The 17,586-nt window shown below is 37.2% G+C and overlaps 1 protein-coding gene across 2 annotated transcripts in view; it reads right to left on the bottom strand.

Moving 5' to 3' along the window:
* cpx (synaptic transmission protein complexin) overlaps positions 1–17,375 on the bottom strand; it is a 244,457-nt gene extending 227,082 nt beyond the window's left edge. Inside the window, exon 1 of one of the 2 annotated variants that reach the window (XM_069134805.1) lies at positions 17,361–17,375. The gene's annotated coding sequence lies outside the window, so the exon portion shown is untranslated. Of the gene's footprint in view, positions 1–15,367; positions 15,609–17,360 lie in introns of those variants that run through there. The other variant, XM_046618891.2, reaches the window with a different exon arrangement.
* Between the last annotated feature and the right edge of the window lie 211 nt (positions 17,376–17,586).

The following is a 17,586-nucleotide window of genomic DNA, read 5'->3' as shown; positions in this document are numbered from 1 at the left end:
AAAATTTTCACCGCGACGATCAAGCGTTGTGTTCATTTTTCCACCCCGTTGCATCAGCGATATCATATCATCCCCCATCCCCGTTCCGATTCCTCCCCACTTTCCGCCCTTGTTTATTATTTACTGTTTTCTCGATAACAAGTCGCCTCCTTTTACAACACCGGTGAACGCGTGTGTTTGCGTGTAACGCGAATTTACGATCTTTCAAGGGTTTGTTTCCCCGTGTTTACATTCTAAAGAGCCCCGGGGAGTGGATGTCGAAGAGAAATAGACTGAAAAGAAGAAGAAGAGGAAAAAAAAAAAAAGAGACAAAGAAGAGAAGGAAAAGGAGAAAGAAAAAAATTACGATGGAAGAGAAACGACTACATCCCTAGTTTCTGGATAATATATTTATTTGAATTCTCCTTGTCAGGGATCTTAAATTTTTTTTCCATCGTGCTATTTCCTTATTTCCGCCCACCCCTCGTTCCTTTGTTTTATCTGTTAAATTTTTCATCCGGTCAAAGTAAAAGAGAGAGAAAAACGTTTCGATTCCACCCTCCCTCCGTTTCAATGAGTTTCGAATTCTCGTCGGGAATCGATAGATACCCCCGATGCAACGTAGGGTAATAAATCGACGATACGTCGCGAATGAAATGAGCCCTGAATGATCGCACAGCGCGAGATAGCTACAAACCGCTCTGCGAATATGGTTAAATGTGTGTTGAAAATTGAATCGAATTGAATTATGCATGAATAATATGACGGGTGTCAACTCGGCGGCGGTGACGTTGATGCTCATTTGAAAATCGTCCAAACATTTGCGCAAACATTGTCTGACGGTATTGACTGATTTATTACTAATTAACGGACCGCAAATTCGTGCGAAACGGCCGACAATCGAATCTCAAACCGCGTTTAGATTTCCTCTTTTTTAAATATATTTCTTCACTCCTACGGATAAATTACTTCCTTGATTATTAATTTTCTCTTCTATTTCATTTTTCATACCTTCTTCAAGTTTTGTTTCTTTCGTTTCGTTACAAGTTTTCAAACCCTCAGAATTCCAATTCGAAAAACAGGTTATTAGAATAATTTCGGTCCGTCGGTCAGTTTAAAATCAGTTTCAAATTTTTCACTCTCCCGTTTTCGAGATCATCGCGAAAAAACTGTTTTTCCGCCTTGTCCTCTCCTGTCGTCTCTTAATTTTTTTTTTTCTTCTGTTTTCCGTTTTTGGCATGTTTTTTTGTTACTCTCTGGTAAAGAAGTATAAAAAACAAAAGAAGAAGAAGAAGAAGAAGAAGAAGAAAAGCTATCCTGAGATAAGGAATAAAGTAGACTGGAATCTATTACTTGGAGCTGCGGTCAGCAGCTGACAACGAATAAGGGACTAAGTGAATCTGACAGCCAGGAAATTGTCAACCCATCTCTCTTCTCTCCTCCCTTTTTCCTCTTCCCTCTTCCATCTTCCTACTTCGTCCTTATCCTGTTCTCCTTTCTCCTTGTCACAACCAACAACGACGCAGCCCCGAAAATCCTGTCCCGTTTCCTTATTCCGTACCATATATATACATATATATATATATATATATATATATATACTAAAAACAACAGCACAATCTGTATACAGGGTGACGCAATTTTCATCGTGTTTCGCATGTTACGTGACACCGCTTTAAAATAAGGGATGGATCTCATCTTCGGACTTAACAACGGCGAACGAATTACGAACAAATTTTAAATCTGTTGCATAGATTCTTTTTTTTTTTTTCTTACATTAATTTTTCGGTCAGATTAAAAGTTGATTTCCAATTATGTTTTCTGTTTCTTTAGTTTTCCTCTCTGTCTACCTACCGTCTCGTTTTCGTTCGAGTTTCGCAAATGTTGAAAGTTTTCTCTTATTGTTAGAAAAAATATGAAAACTGGATAAGCCGTAGAATTTTTTCAGCGTTACGTAATTTGTAATTTTGAAAATTTGAAAAATTGAGAAATAAAATTTTATACCTAACCAAAATTTGGACAAACCTGGAAGTTGAAAAAATCCTGCTTAAGAAAGTTGATTAATCTAAAAATTCTTTAGTCTTAGAAATTTAACAAACTTCGCGGTACTCTCAGGATTTTCCGAAATTTGTAATTTTAGAAATTCGAGTAACTTTGTAAAACTTACAAATTATAAAATCGTTAAAATTGTGGATTATTTGTCAACAAATCTTAAACTCACAAGGATAATGTTTCACTTGTATTGAATATTTCCAATACAGGCTATACCTGATTTTTTCAAAAACCGAATCAACGTTTCAATGAAAAGAAAATCGGATCACTAATTTGCATAGAAAATACTTAAAAGTTCAATTTTGAATCGTTACGACTTTGATTTCTCTCGTTCTTTTTTTTATCGTATTATTATTTTACATTTCATTCGTACCGTTCCTTCTCTTTTTCTCTCTTACCTAACCTTTTCCCCTGAATTCCAAGAATTCCTCTAACACGACTGAAAAATAAAACGAAACAATTTTGAATTTAACACCAGCATTACACAATATACGGACTCCCGATTATCGTTGATATTTTCCGCTGCAATTTGAGACGATTTTCGTTACCGAAATTTCGAAATACCTTGTATAATATAGTTTGAAATTTGGCCGGCTCCAGGAGTGGAAATTACGAGGTACCGTATAATATTTCAATTACTCTGGGAAGCGGATCGTTAATCGCTAGCTAGACCTTCCTTATCCTCCTGGACGAGTAAAGGAGGAAGGAAGGAAGGAAGGAAAGGACAGCGTTTTCGCCTAACAAGTTGGATTTTATCGGCAATTAACCGGCTAGACGCGAAGTTAACTCGACTCGATAATCGCCAACTGCGCGACATTCATCGTCCGCAGTAAACCTAAGATTCGCAGCGAAAGCCGGTCGCTCGCTTTTCATCGGAATCCTTATTTTCCTCGTCAATATTTCATTTTTCCTCAAAACGATTCAAGAAAATGGATCGATCCTCTTCAAACTTCGATAATTATAAGTTTTCAAACTACGGATTAAAAAGCGAAGGAAACTCGAATTGCCACCTGAAATTTGAATAATCTTTAAACTCGCGATTAGTTTTATCGGTACATATATTCGTCGTTGCTTCTATTTTCTGCGTTATCTTATTGAAATAAAAATTTCAACAGTGTAGTTAGAATAATTCTATTCCTTTTATCAGATTCTGTAATTATTATAAAATAAATTACACGATACGTGCGTATAAATAAATCCATGTACCTATCGAGACAACGAATTGATGATACGAAACTAAAAAAAAAAAAAAAAAAAGAGAGAAAGAAATTGCGTCGTGTGGTGTAATTTTTTTTATCACGCAGCTTAAAACATCTAACAATAATTTTTTTTTTTTAAGCTCTCAGGATCTCGTTCAGAAATAGAAAAATATGTCTTAATTCTAGCACTGGAAAAAAATAGCGATAAGGTTGGATGAAAATTTTTTGGATAATCGAATAACCCTCGCGAGCAAGGTACAAATGTCTAGGAGCACGCGAGCGTCTGAAATCTTGATTTTCATCCCCTCTAACTTACTGCGATGTAGCAACATTATTCCAAGATAAAACGTCTTGATACACACGAAGCCCCGCTCCTTATACCCTCGAACCAATCAACCGTTACGATTATATTACGACGTAGAAAGTTCTTTCTCGTCATTTGTCCCCCATTTCTTTCCGACACATATAGATTAGGTACACAGTAACGATGTTATAAAATAAATATCGCGGCAAGATAGGCGTGAAAGAAAATAATCTTCGCTTTAGAATTTTCCTTTTTTGCTACCTTTCCGTATTTTTATCCTCACATGTATGTTTTCGTTTTTTTTTTTATTTTTAAATTTTTGTTTTCTTAATCTCCGTCACTACAGTTTCGGTTTAATTTTCAGTGGGCAGTTTGACGCGTTCAGAAGTGGATTGAAACGTCTGGGGATCCAGGTACGGTATTTTGACGCGAGACGGCGACACTTTACGGGAATAATAACCACGAAACCTGGGGGATTTCCACCCCTGCTTTACCCCTGAGCAACGCAGCTTCACTCTGTGCGAATCGTTTCGAGCAGGTTGAAAAAGAAAGCGGAAGAAAAAAAAATAGAGAAACAATTCACCCTCTTTCGTCTTTGGCTTTTTTTATTATTTTTTACTTTATTTTTATTTTTTTAATCTGTCATCTCGCCCTGCGCGAGTTTTTCGAAATTCATTAAATCCAGTACGCGATTTTTTACGATTAGATTAACAAGGGTTTACGGTTTTTTTTTTTATCAAACGTTACTCGTTACTTTGTCTGATCATTTTCGGAAACTTGAATAAATTTTCTCTTCTATAATTTACAAATTCTTCACCGTAAACAAATTGAAACTCTATTATTTAATCTTTTCCTCCTATTTTCAAAAGAAGAATCAAAAGTACAAAAATCGTATCCAATAAAGTTAAAAATTGCATTCACCTGCAAACTGGTGAAATTAATTTTCTCCTCTCCAATTCATAAATTCTTTACGATAAACAAATTCAAACTTTATCATTTATTCTATTTTCTTACTTATCCCAACAATTAATCCCTAGGTGGGGAAAAATATCTTGGCGATCTTTGTAGAATTTTCATCGTAACCGAAGTGGAAGAAAAAAAACATCTAAAAATTTTCCATACTCTAACATCCAATTTCGGAGTTTTTATTTTGCGACATCGGCGAAAGAATCTCGAGCGATTCAAAAACTACGAGAATTGTCGTTAGAATAAAACGTAAACCACAAACACGTTATTTCCCATCCCTTCAATCGTGGATAAATAATATCTTTGTTTTTAAACTCGTACCTAAGAGATAAAAAAAAAAAAAAAAAACGATTCGAAAATCGATTCCAACTTCCACTTCCGCAACTTCCACCTCCATCTTCATGTACTATTTCCCGATTTCTCAAAGCAGCCAAGAGAGTCTTTTAACTACCTGTTTACATATATATGTATATATATATACATGTACCTACGTATATACTTATATACATATTATATACGTATATATACTTTGCAACTCAGACGCAGGGCTGGCCTCTTAATTGCCTATAAATTTAGTCAAAAGGTAAAAATAATCGCTGACCCACCTCCGCGGGTCTGAGAGTTGAGAACAAAAAACATACAAAAAAAAAAAACAAAAAACGAAAAAGAAACAGGAGGGGAGGAGGAGTTGATTTCCTCCGTCGTACAATTTCCTATTTTCACTAACGAGATCGTCAACCGTCCTTTTCCTTATTCCCGTTCACTGTCAAAGACAACCGAAATATTGTCAGGATTTTGCACGTTTCTTAAATCAGCTGGTTTTTTACATTATTACTCCAGTGTGGAATCACATTCGATGTTTGAAGGAAACGAATGTTGTTGACTAGAATATCGCATAATATGCGGCCTAGCAGCGATTGAAAAACTGAAATTGGACCTAACAAGTGATTATTTTTCATCTACTAAATATGTATTTCCCATTTTATTGGCTACATTGGAATGTTTCGCAGCAATGTAATCGAAAGGTGATCGCTGTCGCTTTCGTTTGATATACGCACATGTGTGTTTTGAAATTTGAATAACGAGTGAGCAAGATAAGCACGTTTTTTAAAAAAAATCGCCGGTTGTTACATGTGACAATAATTTTACCGACAACTTGCCCCATTTTCACTTTACCGTGATTCTCCGTCAAACAATTCCTGAATCTACAATCCTTACGATAATATAAGAGCAATATGTGATTACAATAGACTTCCAATCGAACTGGAAACCGTGAATAATAAGAGTTGAATGAAAATTAAGTTAAACAATCGGCCGTTGTTAAATTGTTATATTATTATCTCAACAAACTACAATGTGATAAACATAATCGTAAGGACGTTGACTTATCTTGAAGTATATATTCAATTTAATCGCAATTCTAGGATTCTTTATCATTACGGTTATTAAGTTTCTGTGATGACTTGATAGATCGGTAATTTTATTGTTATATAAATCTTTTTTGGTTTAATAAGTAAATAAATTTCAAAAATCACTGTCTATAAAATTCTCAGATTTTCCAACGTCAGATCAATAATTCCGTTTCCAAATCCTGTCAATTCTTCCACAAATCATTTCGAACTTCCTACTCCAAGATTTCAGACATTCAAATTTCCAAAAACCCACTTAAATGCCAAATTTCTAATCCCCCTTTCGTCCCTCGTTCGTCAATTTACTTCTTCTTTTTCCTTTTCCCACTTTCCTTCAACGTCTTTTTCAACTCTTTACGCGCCCAGCCCAGCGATGTCGGGTACAATATTTCGCGACTTTGTTCGACGCGCGATAATCCGGCTTTTGGAGAAACGAGGCCGCCACGTCGGCCTAACGCAGCAGAATACGGACGTCGTTTTAACGCCGAGGCGCCAGTCAGGAACATCCGTTTCTGAACGTCGAGCCGATCGCATCCTCAAGATACTCGCGGATTTGGCTCAAAGTTTCATTTTTTTTTTTTATCTCAAATGTGGAACTTCTCTGGACACCCTCGAAAATTTTCAAAATGGTGTTACGAAAACAAGGCTAGTTGAAAGCAAAATTATTATTTTTTTTTATTAAAAAAAAAAAAAACTAAAACAAGTAAGAGTCCGTAAGGTGTAAACATGAAAATAAACAAAAAATGTTACAACAATAATTGATATCGACCTCTAAATATTTTCCCATTTCCTCCGGGTATTACGACGATTTTCTTTTCTTTTTTTTTCAAATATTTGTCACAAATTCTTCTTAAAAAAAAAATAAAAAACAGCTAAGAAATTAAACGCTCCAAATTGCACGTGCGTATGTATACATTGTTCTATATACCTGTACGATGAAGGATAATATTTTCCTGAGAACGCGACGGCGAGGAAGGCAAGGAACGTCGTGAGAGAGGGAGAGGGCTTAAGAATCATGAAATACCGAGGGCCCGGAGGTATAAAGTATAATGGCGTCGGTCATAAGTCGTTGCGGATCTATTCAAAAGTCTGTATTTTACAAGGATCACCAGACCCGATCCTAATAGCAGATAAGAGTGAAATTTTTTCGCCCATAATTCTCCCCTCGGAACTCGGTCTACGTGTTTGGCTCGAAAAGAAATGAGCTTTTTTGTTACGCTGATTGGAGTGGGTGCTTTTTCTTTTTTTTTTTTTTTTGCTCACTCCTTTTTACTTCTCTTCACTTAGTCGTGGAATCAATTTTTCAACCGTAAAATTAAAGCTGATCGCGATGAAATTGATAGTTTGAAAAAATTTCAACATACAATGAATACGTTCCAACTGTATAATTGAAAAGATTCGTTGATCTTTAATTTTTCATACCCAAAATTTAGAGAATCTTCAATTTTCAACCCTACAAAATTGTACGGAGAATTAACTCTCTCGATACTCTTCGTTATTTGTTTACAATCTAAGGTTTGATTCGACGCAATTTTTCAACAATCAACTTTTTAACCGAGAACATGATCAACCCTACTCACAGAAAAGAAGAAAAAAAAAAAGAGAAACAAGGAATTTTCCGAAAACGTTAAACTTTAAGAAAAGTTTGGAGAAAAACATTCGGACACAAATTTTCACCTCAAATCGTACAAGCTTTCAAAATCTAATATTTCGTGGTAAAAATCTTATTCGACTTTCGATTGTTTTCACCAATTTCAATGAATCGCCATTACTTTTTCTAAACAAACAATCGTATCCTCCCCAGTTTATACATTCAAACTACCGAATTTCTGATTGCTCAAAATTTGTTTTTTTTTTTTTTGTTTCCGATTATTCTTTAAAAAAAAATTACTTTTGTATGCGATTGTATTTTCCTTATACCGTAGTCTTCGGAAGTAACAAAATTTCACAAAATTTTCCATACTTAAAAATTAATCTCCCACACTAAACTGGATTAGTCGGCAATTTTCGTGACCGCTCGAGTCTAAAATATCTCTCATCGATTTCTCCCCCTCCATTTTTCTCTCTCTCTCTCTCTCCTCTTTTCGATCCTGCAACGAGAACGGTCAAGTGGGTGAGACAAGGTCGGGTATGATTATCGGTCAACAGGGTTGAGCCAGCGACGGGTCTCCTTACGTATCTCCGTGTCCCTGCTTTATTTTCATCCCCTTCTTCCCTCGCGTGAAAAGAAAAAACGAGACGATTCGCGGCCGGGTGAACGCGTCGCGTCAACGAACGGTATAGTCGAAAAAGCGTGCAATATCGATCCGCCAAAAAGTGGAGGACAGGGTTGGGGGAAAAGCTTCTTCTTTTAAAAAAATTTTTTTCACCCCCGCCTAATTCAATCGAGCTTTTCCGTATCTTCGTTCGTGTTTTCTTCCTCTTTTTTCTCTCTCTCTCTCTCTCTCTCTCTCCTCATCCCGAAGAACGTAGCCGGCGAGAATACTCGCGTGAAAAATTTAAATGCAAAAAGGATATTCGTAGAGTGGTCCCTGTCGGCTGATGAGAAAAAAAAAAAAAAAAAAGAAAAAAAAAGAAAACGCAACGCTCGCAACGAAAGTGAAACTTCGAGCGACGTAATCTGACGGCACGCGAGGCTCGCAAAAGTATGACGGGACATAATTTTTCCCGTCTTTTCCTATTTCCCCCGGATGTGACTTCTCTGTCAGAGACGATTTCTACTTCTTTTTCTTCTTCTTTCTTTCTTTCTTTTTTCTCTCCTTACATCGTGACCTTTTTTTTCCTCTGTAACATTTTCTTTCCTTCTTTCTTCCGTCATATCCTTCAACGCTCGACCTTTCCGACGGTGTCATTCTCATTCGGCTATCAGGTATTCAAAGGAGAGACCGAAATCGAGACTCGCAATTTCACGTCAAACCGCTGGCACGGCACACACCTGAGTATTGATTCTGGCTGGCATTACCTCGGCCTTACATCACGTTGTATCACACGTATACGTATACGTACGCGGAGATAAAATATCCTCATAGGTTTGCTACACGTATTATAGGTATACCTACTACGCGCATCAAACTTCACGCCACACTCTTAAGGATTACTCGACATACACATCCTCGACCAAATTTTTTTATCAATCCTATTTGATTCCACGAACAATAACAACATACATTATATCGCAACGATTACTCTCGAGTACTGAAAACCTATTAAGCATATTGTCAGAAATGGCAAAAAACCTCAAATAAATATATTTTCAAGATCCACTAAGTAACCAACAAAAAAAAAAAAAATGGATCACAAAATAGGTGGTAAGAATACTTTTACCACTACGACTCGGAAGGATTAGAAGAAGAAAAAAAAAAGAAACAAGATTCCGTTCAATCGCTCAAATCCAGACTCCAAAGAAAGGACCTCAAGGAATTGGCAAACCGAAAGCCGAAGCTGGTGAATAAATTCTGCAACCGTTTTCCCACATCCGGTAAAAAGACACGTCGTCGTATCGGTTCAAAGATTCGAACCGTCCGACGATCGAGGAATGATTGTAAGACGCGATTCCCAAGCCAACCGTTACACCGAGTAAGGAAATATGGATAATTAGCCCTACCGTTTAACGAGCGTTGGTTATTGCCGGGAAAATTTATCCTGCAAGGTTGGCTGATATCAGCGTCGCGTCGGTTAGTTCAGTATCACACAAGGGGAGGTTCAGCCCTGCCTTGTATCAGCGAGAAGCATCGGATGCCGACGAGTGTTTGAGAGAGCGATCTGTAGGTGAGTAGGTGTGTAGGTGTGTAGGTGCGTAGGGTATCTGCCTGCAGAGACACGTGGATCGAGAGAGTTGGAGGAACTTTTCCTCCGCAGGTTATGCCGGGAAAGCTTTGAATATTTCTGTTACGCCCACCAAGTTGGGTACGCGTGTAATACCTACCGGTTTAACTCTTGGTGGAGGATTAAACAAAACAGATTTAATCTCGGCCATGTGCCGCGTACACTCTTATCTCCGTTTAGCGTGGATGGATAAAAAAAAAATTCAACGTATATGGCCCGGATTAATGTGTGAGTGCGCGTTTTGTTTTTTTTTTTTTTTATTTTTATTCAAATCATTTTCATTCCTTTGATTCGATCTTCTACTACGTAAGGTGTATGATGTTTGAAGCAAGAAAGCGTACTTCCTGTTTTCCATATTTTAGTTTTTTAAGTCTAGGTTAGGGTCGCCTTTTCTTTACTTTCTTTTTGCTTTCTTTTCTTCTTACACGTAACCTTAGAAAAGTGAGTTCCCAGCCTCAAACGAAGCTTCGAGAAACCGAAACTCGGTAGGAAAATTCTAAAAGTTGACTCTCGTCCGGTTTGAATTTTTCACTCTCACGAAATATCACAAAATCCATAAAAGTTGAAAAGCTATTTTTCGTTTCATTTTGTAGATAATCGTATGTTATTTAAAAAATGTCGTAACTACCACGTGACATTATTTGTAACAGGTTCGAACACGGATGAGATGAAATAGTGAAATGAAACCAAAACCAGCTTCCCAACTCGTATAGTTTTCGAGATATTTTTGTTTTAGAGTTATTTACTATATTTTTTTTATAAATCGGTATATCATAAGTTCCGGTTGCCGCTCAGACCTTGACTATTTTCATTTTTAACCACAATCGAAAAATATAGTTCTAGGTAGAAAATGATAATTAGTTTTCTAGCCGTTACCGGAAAGTCTATTATCCGTTGCTGTTCTTTCTCGTTACGATCGTTGTTGCTAGATTTTCTTGCAACTCTTGCGAAAATTTAACGCTCGTGCAAGAATAAATTGACGTTAAAGCCTTGTTTAACTAAAAAAGTAGAGTAGACCTCAGAACCTGATTTTGCGCTGCAATAACCAAAAAAGGATCGACGGTTAGGCGTACCTCGTTTTTCGTAACTCCAACGATATTCAAACAGTTTTTGTTCAACGATACCCGTTTTACTCAATTTTTCTAGTTACTGTAACGAATGAAATTTTTCACAGTGCATACAACAACCATCCTTGTAGGCACGTGTCGTTAATAAAATCATCCTTCCCCATCCTTTAATATCCGCCCATTTCGCCCACTTAATCTTAGCCCCTCAAGGAACCCGAGTTTATTTCTCAACGCCAAGTTCGTAACAATATTATAATTTCCTGTACATCGGCTCGTCCAAAACTCCGAAAGGGTGAGACTTTCAGCCCTTCGTATATCTGACTCGTAGAATTCAACAATATATATATGCGTATCGGTATACGATAAATGGTGGCGCGGAAAATCAAGGAAAATCGAGGAAAATCGAGGAAAATCGAGGAAAATCGAGGCGAATCCACAAACTACAAGTTTCCCGCTTCGTCCTCTCGGGTTTACAGACCACGCTAACCTCGCCGCATTCGGGATCTACCGACCGCTGCTTCCGGTTTGCTAACTCTTTAGTCAACCGTACCCACTCTGCGCTAGATGCGCCTCGACTCGCCGTTCCGATAAATTCTCCGCCAAAACACACAAACAATATACGCGCGCGTGCGCAAAATGTTCGTCAGTCTTTTCTTTGTTTTTAATTTATCGGTTCTTTCATTTTTATTATTCTTATTATTATTGTCATTTTTTTTTTTCTATTTTTTCCTGCGAAGCCTACTAAAAATTTATGATGCGTTGAAGTGTAAAACGTTGTGACTGAAATTTACTAGGAATTTTATTGCGTGATTTTGTTTTGTGAGTTCGATCAAATACATTAAAAAAAAATCACATAATCAGTCACAAAAGTAGGAATCGTAAGATTATTTATTTTTTTTTACATATATTTTATCGAGTTCACAAAATAAATCGTTTAATAAAATTACAAGTAAATTTCAGTCTCATCGTTTTATAATTTAACACCTGGTCATTTTCAGTATAGAAACGAATTCTGTGATCGATTATTTATGAAAAAAATTCAAATGAAAATGAAAATAATCGCTTTCCAGATTATCGGTAAAATAATTTACACGCATCTCCCAGCAAGCGATCAAAAAATTTGGAATCAAGCCCTAATCTCGAAATTCAACGAATCCGGCCAATTAACAATCAAAATTGAATCTCGTGACACAATCTTTCTTTCATCATATTTTCCATACTTTTTCATCCTAGTCATATTTTACAGTTGAGTATATTTTTCCTCCCTCTTCCTTTTCTTTCGAACGATGCAATGTTATCACTTGTTATACGGAACTTGCATTTCGAAATTCGACATCGTTACCCAACGAGAATAAAACTCAATACCCTTACACCCTCGATCTGAGAACCTATCGACAATAATTATACATTTTACGTCAATTAAACGTTTTTTTCCCGGTTAAAAGATTCAGTAAATTAAATTCATCCTTCGAGCTTACAAGATTCAAATTTCGCTCCTCTGAAGCTCGAAAATTCGTTTGACACGTGTCGTTGGTAACGAGTCGAGATGCTGGACGAAGAAATTTCGTTTTCAATTAAGAAAGATCCCTCGGAGAAGGATCCAGGCTAAGTGAAATCTTCGTTCGAAAAGTCGTTGATAAAAAACGAATCTTATTTCTATCTCAACTATACCGAATCATTGAAAAAGCACGAGGAAAATAAAAAAAAAACTGAAGCGAAAAAATATTTCCGCCAACCACAGACTAGGATGATGAAAAGGAAATAATACCTACGACGATGCCTTCGCTGCTCGTCCAAGCACGAGGAAGTTACTCGCGGTCTCACCGCGAACAAAGAGAGTGAGAGAGAGAGAAACAAAGAGAAAGAGAGATAAGCTCTCGCGTCAGGTCGGGTCAATTAATTAGGATCATGCAGAAAAGCTCGCGCTCATGGCATGCCTCCTCCTCTAAGCAGCGTTTGATGGCTTCTTCTTCTCCTCCGTCATCCCTGCCTGAGGACTTTATACCGTCAACCGAATTCGCTTCGCGAGATCCACTTCGTCTTCGCAAAAATCGAAACTACCCCATCTTCATTTTACTCCTTTTTCTCGAAGGTCAGACGATCAGAAAAATTTTCCTCAAGGTTGAGGATCTACTGGTTTATACATTCTCAACCGAAAATGAGTCCGATCGACGATATTTAATACTTTGTGATAAGATAAAAATGGGATCAAAAATAAAATCGAGGACAATAAAGACGATAAGAAGATTAAATTTCAATAATGATAATAATAATAATGCCCAAAATTGATGAGTAAATTGTTTAAAATAAACATTGTTTAACTAGTTTTCGAGAAATGTTTTTTTTTTTTTTTTTGTCATGTTAAACGGATCCGTTGATTTTTTTTAATACACGTGAGTTTTTGAAAAATTTTCTCAGTATTTTGAAATTTCTGAAAATTTATCAAGGCTGTATTTACGAAACAATTCGTTCAATGCCCCAGAAACTTCTTGATTGTAATGTAAAACGTTTTTACAACAATCTATCCGAACATCACGATTTTTCCTCCATTTTTCAAATTTTTCAAAATTTGAAGTCTTTCATCAACGGAAATTTGAAAACAATGAAACAATTTTATGAAAATTCATGTGTATTCAGAAAAATCAACGAATTCATTTCACACGAAAAAAAAACGTTCCCTTAGAAAATTTGCCAAGCAATGTTCTGCTTAAACAATTTTTGGATCATTTTCAGCATTATTATTATTATTCAAATTAAATTTTCGTATCGTCCTTATTGTGTTTAATTTTTTCCCGATTTTTATGTCATCATAAAGTATTCAATATTGTCGACAAGACTCACTTTTGTTTGAGACTGTACGCATGTACATCCTTAAGCAAACTCACCATTTTATGTGATTGATGTTAGTAACATTACTGTAATAATGCCAATGTTCGAAAAGTTTACTTCGCAGCATTAGAATTGTCCGAAAAGAAATTTAATAAATCATTCTGAACCAAGCATATCGATATTTTTAAAAATCGGACTCCTCAAAAGTTTAAAATTCTAAAATGTTAAAATAATAAATATCTTCCTGATGTTTCGTGACGTTAACCTCACTTACTTCAACCTTGTTCTATTTTGTCCATCGTTGTTTCTTTGTTTATTTCTTCTAATATTTTATCGTTATTGAAAATCGGGTGTCGAAGGTAATGAAGAGGAAAACATTTTAATGCAAATGAATCATCACACGATCTATCACCGAACGGTGCCTCGAGTGCTTGAAATTTAACGGGAACGATATCATTCGTATCAAAAACTTCGGTTTAAATAGAAAAAAAGCAACTATTCTCCATAAATTTTCATCGAACGATGTTCGACTCACGATTTAACAGTGTCAACGACTGATTTGGAGTAACAAAATGCGTCGACAAAAGGATAAATAACATCGGGACGGTGTCGTTTGGATCAAAAGCCGCGTTTCAACCCCTCCAATACTATCCTTTTCCATAAAATTCATACCAACAATGTTGATAATTGAGATGAGCAGCCGATACGCGACATCGGGGTGCAGAGAAGAACTATCAAAGATTGATCCGAACGTCTAATGAGGTCAGTAACCGTGTCACTTGGTACATAACCGTCATTTCAATTCTCTCAAACCGGTAAAACTCTCCGTATAAATTTACACCAAACGATATCTAACCAATGTTCAAACAGCGTGAATAAACGATGCGAAACATGAAAATAGAATGAAAAGCCCAGAGAGATTGATTCGCGGTCTAACGAGGTCAGGAACTGCACCATTTGGGTCAAAAGTCTCGGTTCAACAGCCGCATTCTCCGTAAACTGACACCGATCGGAAACTTTAGTTACCGGTTGAACATAAAAGTTAACAACTGACCCACGAGTGCCTACGAGAGTAACGAACTTCGGTGAAGTCGTAAGACAAATACCAAGAACGGTACAACCGTTTGTGTATCGGAAGTCTAGGTTCAACCGTAGTGACAGAAAGAAAAAAAAAAAAGAAACAACGAAAGCAGAACCTTCCGTAAATTGAGACCAATCAAGACGTGGAACCTACTCGTGTTTGAAGAACGTTAAGAACATAAACCAAGAGTTTTTCCAACTCTGCTGGAACGACGAGTAATTACTGCGAAATGTGCGTATATTCGTGACGACGCAATCGTTCTGATAAAGGTACCCTGGGAGTACCCGAAGTAGACTTTGGCAGTGTTTGAAGTGAGTATTTTCAAAAGCTCTAGCTATTCAAGACTCGAAACTTTGGAATCGGTACGATATGATCCTGAAGTATGGAAGCCTGACGAATAAGGGTGTTCGGTTGGTCTTGCCAAGGTGTACGGAAGAAGCGGGAAGAGTCCGACGGTACGGAGAAGAAAACACCTGAGCGAGGTGCAGTGCACGGAGCAGGAGCCGTTGAAATCGATGTTGGAGTCTAACCTGACCCTAACCAGGTTGCGGGGTTGTATCGAGCCAGAAAATACAGGGTCGAGCCGGGAGCTCTTTCCAGGAGAGTGAAAGGTGAGCAGAGAAGTAATAACAAAAGGTAGACGGGCAATAACTGACCTCAAGAAGTCGTCGTCGTCGCGGTCGTCGTGGTCGTTGACGTCGACGTCCAACGTCGTCGATCAGCGACGTCGAAGCTAGTCTTTCGAAACCGAAGAATTCCGCCGTAAGAAGCCGTCCGTCCGTCTGCGGTGCGTTTTAATCGGCAGGAATAAAACCGGAGGTGGAGCGGAAGGACGAGGGCTCGTGGCTGCTGTCCTGGACTGAGTGAACGCGAGGTCTGACTGCAGAGAACGCCGAGCGTAATTTGGCCGTGGCGCCGACTCGGCTCCCACCAACGACGCCGGTGGCGTCGCGACGTCCCTTCCGCGCATCGATCCAAGGGGATGTTGTGCGCCGCGCCGCCACCGAGGTTCAGGGACGTAAAAAGTGGGCGCGAGGGACGCGATTACTGATTCACCCCGAAACCCCGCATTGAGAAAAATTTGGCAAAACAGGTATCGTTAAAAAAACTGTTTGAATATCGTTGGAATTGCGCTATCGTAGATCCTTTTTTGGTTATTGCCACGCAAAATAAGTTTCTGAGGTTTACTCTGCTTTTTTAGTTAAACGAGGCTTTGACGTCAATTTATTCTTGCACGAGCATTAAATTTTTCCAACAGTTACGAGAAAATCTAGCAACAGCGATCGTAATGAGAAAGAACAGTAACGGATACTAGACTTTCCGGTATCGGCTAGAAAACTAATTTTCATTTTCTACCTAGAACTATATTTTTCGATTCTGGTAAAAAATGAAAATAGTCAAGGACCGAGCGGTAACCGGAAATAAAAATTTTGTACGATCTTTGGATTATGAAATTTTCGATACGACTTTCTTTCTTTCTTTTTTTTTTTTTTGGCAGATTTAAAAACCAAACAACGTTTCTCCGATAATTTTAAGCTTCGAGAACCTGATTGTGAAGAAAAGTTTGAAAGTCTGATAACGAAGAGAAAAACAAAAGAAAACCCAAAGAAATGTGGAAATTTCTGAAAATTTCAACCGAAGAGAAAACAATTACTCTGTACGATTTAAGTACATGGATTTAGTGGTGAGATTGAAATACGAATTCATGAATATTCGTTTCAACTCTTCAATTATTAAAATTGTTGCAACTCTCACTGTAAAACATAACGCTGTGATCCATATAATTATGGTAATATGTTGTGCTACTATAAAAAAATCGACCTGATGATCTGTGGTTATTATTACTATAATCATCGTTATTGCAACAATAGCTGATGTAGGCATGCGATAATTGATTTATTCTTTGATTACACAAGCCTGCGATAGTTTTCCCCCCACAAAACTGAACAATAATTTTCGTAAGCATTTCGTACGAATCTATAAAAAAAAATGTTTAATGAATTCCATCGCGTAGATTTGCTGAGAAAATAATAAAATAAAAACTTGTACTGATTTTCAAAGAAGAGCATAAAAAATGCTCAACTCTTTTTCTTTAATTATACCCTACGTGATTTTAATTAGTTAATCCTTTTCATTCCACTCGTATGTAATTCATCATTGCTGAAATCTCGTCATCAATGCGGTAGTGAAATAATTGCACGACATAAAAACCCGTGACGAAATGAAACAGAAAAACTTCATACATATTTCAAATCCCGAGTAAAAAGACTGCGCGAATACATTCGGAGAAAAAAAAAACTCGTTGAATCGTCTAAATGAATATTTACTTGTGCCGATTCAAGATCTATTGATCTAAAAATAATGTTTACTCGATTCAAACAATCCAACTAAGCATTTTGTTAGACCAACAGATCTCGAATCGAGACAAATAAATATTCACATGGTCGATTCAACGACTTTTTTCTTTTCAGTGCATTGTTATACGCAAGTAAAACAATATTCCACGTACGTACGTCGCATAGGTATAAATAACAATTGCAACGGTATCGCCACTTCACGCGACATAAAGTTCTTCTTTGTCAGAAAAATAGTGTCACATGAAATAATGATGATAAGCATAAGCGGATACAGCGTGCAGCAACAACTCACCTTGCAGTCTGATCGGCTGTCGTGTTATCAGCTTGCGTACGGCAGAATATATATATATATACATATATATCGTCGACGGCCAAAGAACGATAAACAGTCGGTAATGTAGTTGCAGCAAACACCTGTACCCGACGAAACTGGACACAAACTTTAAACGCTTAACGCGACTGACCGATTTTTTTCACTATTTTAAACACCACTTTTCACGATTAAAAATATATACTAT

The sequence above is a fragment of the Neodiprion pinetum genome, chromosome 3 (assembly GCF_021155775.2).
Source record: "Neodiprion pinetum isolate iyNeoPine1 chromosome 3, iyNeoPine1.2, whole genome shotgun sequence".
NCBI lineage: Eukaryota > Metazoa > Arthropoda > Insecta > Hymenoptera > Diprionidae > Neodiprion > Neodiprion pinetum.
The sequence above is the reverse complement of the archived record's forward strand: the minus strand, read 5'-3'. Positions and strand labels throughout refer to the sequence as shown.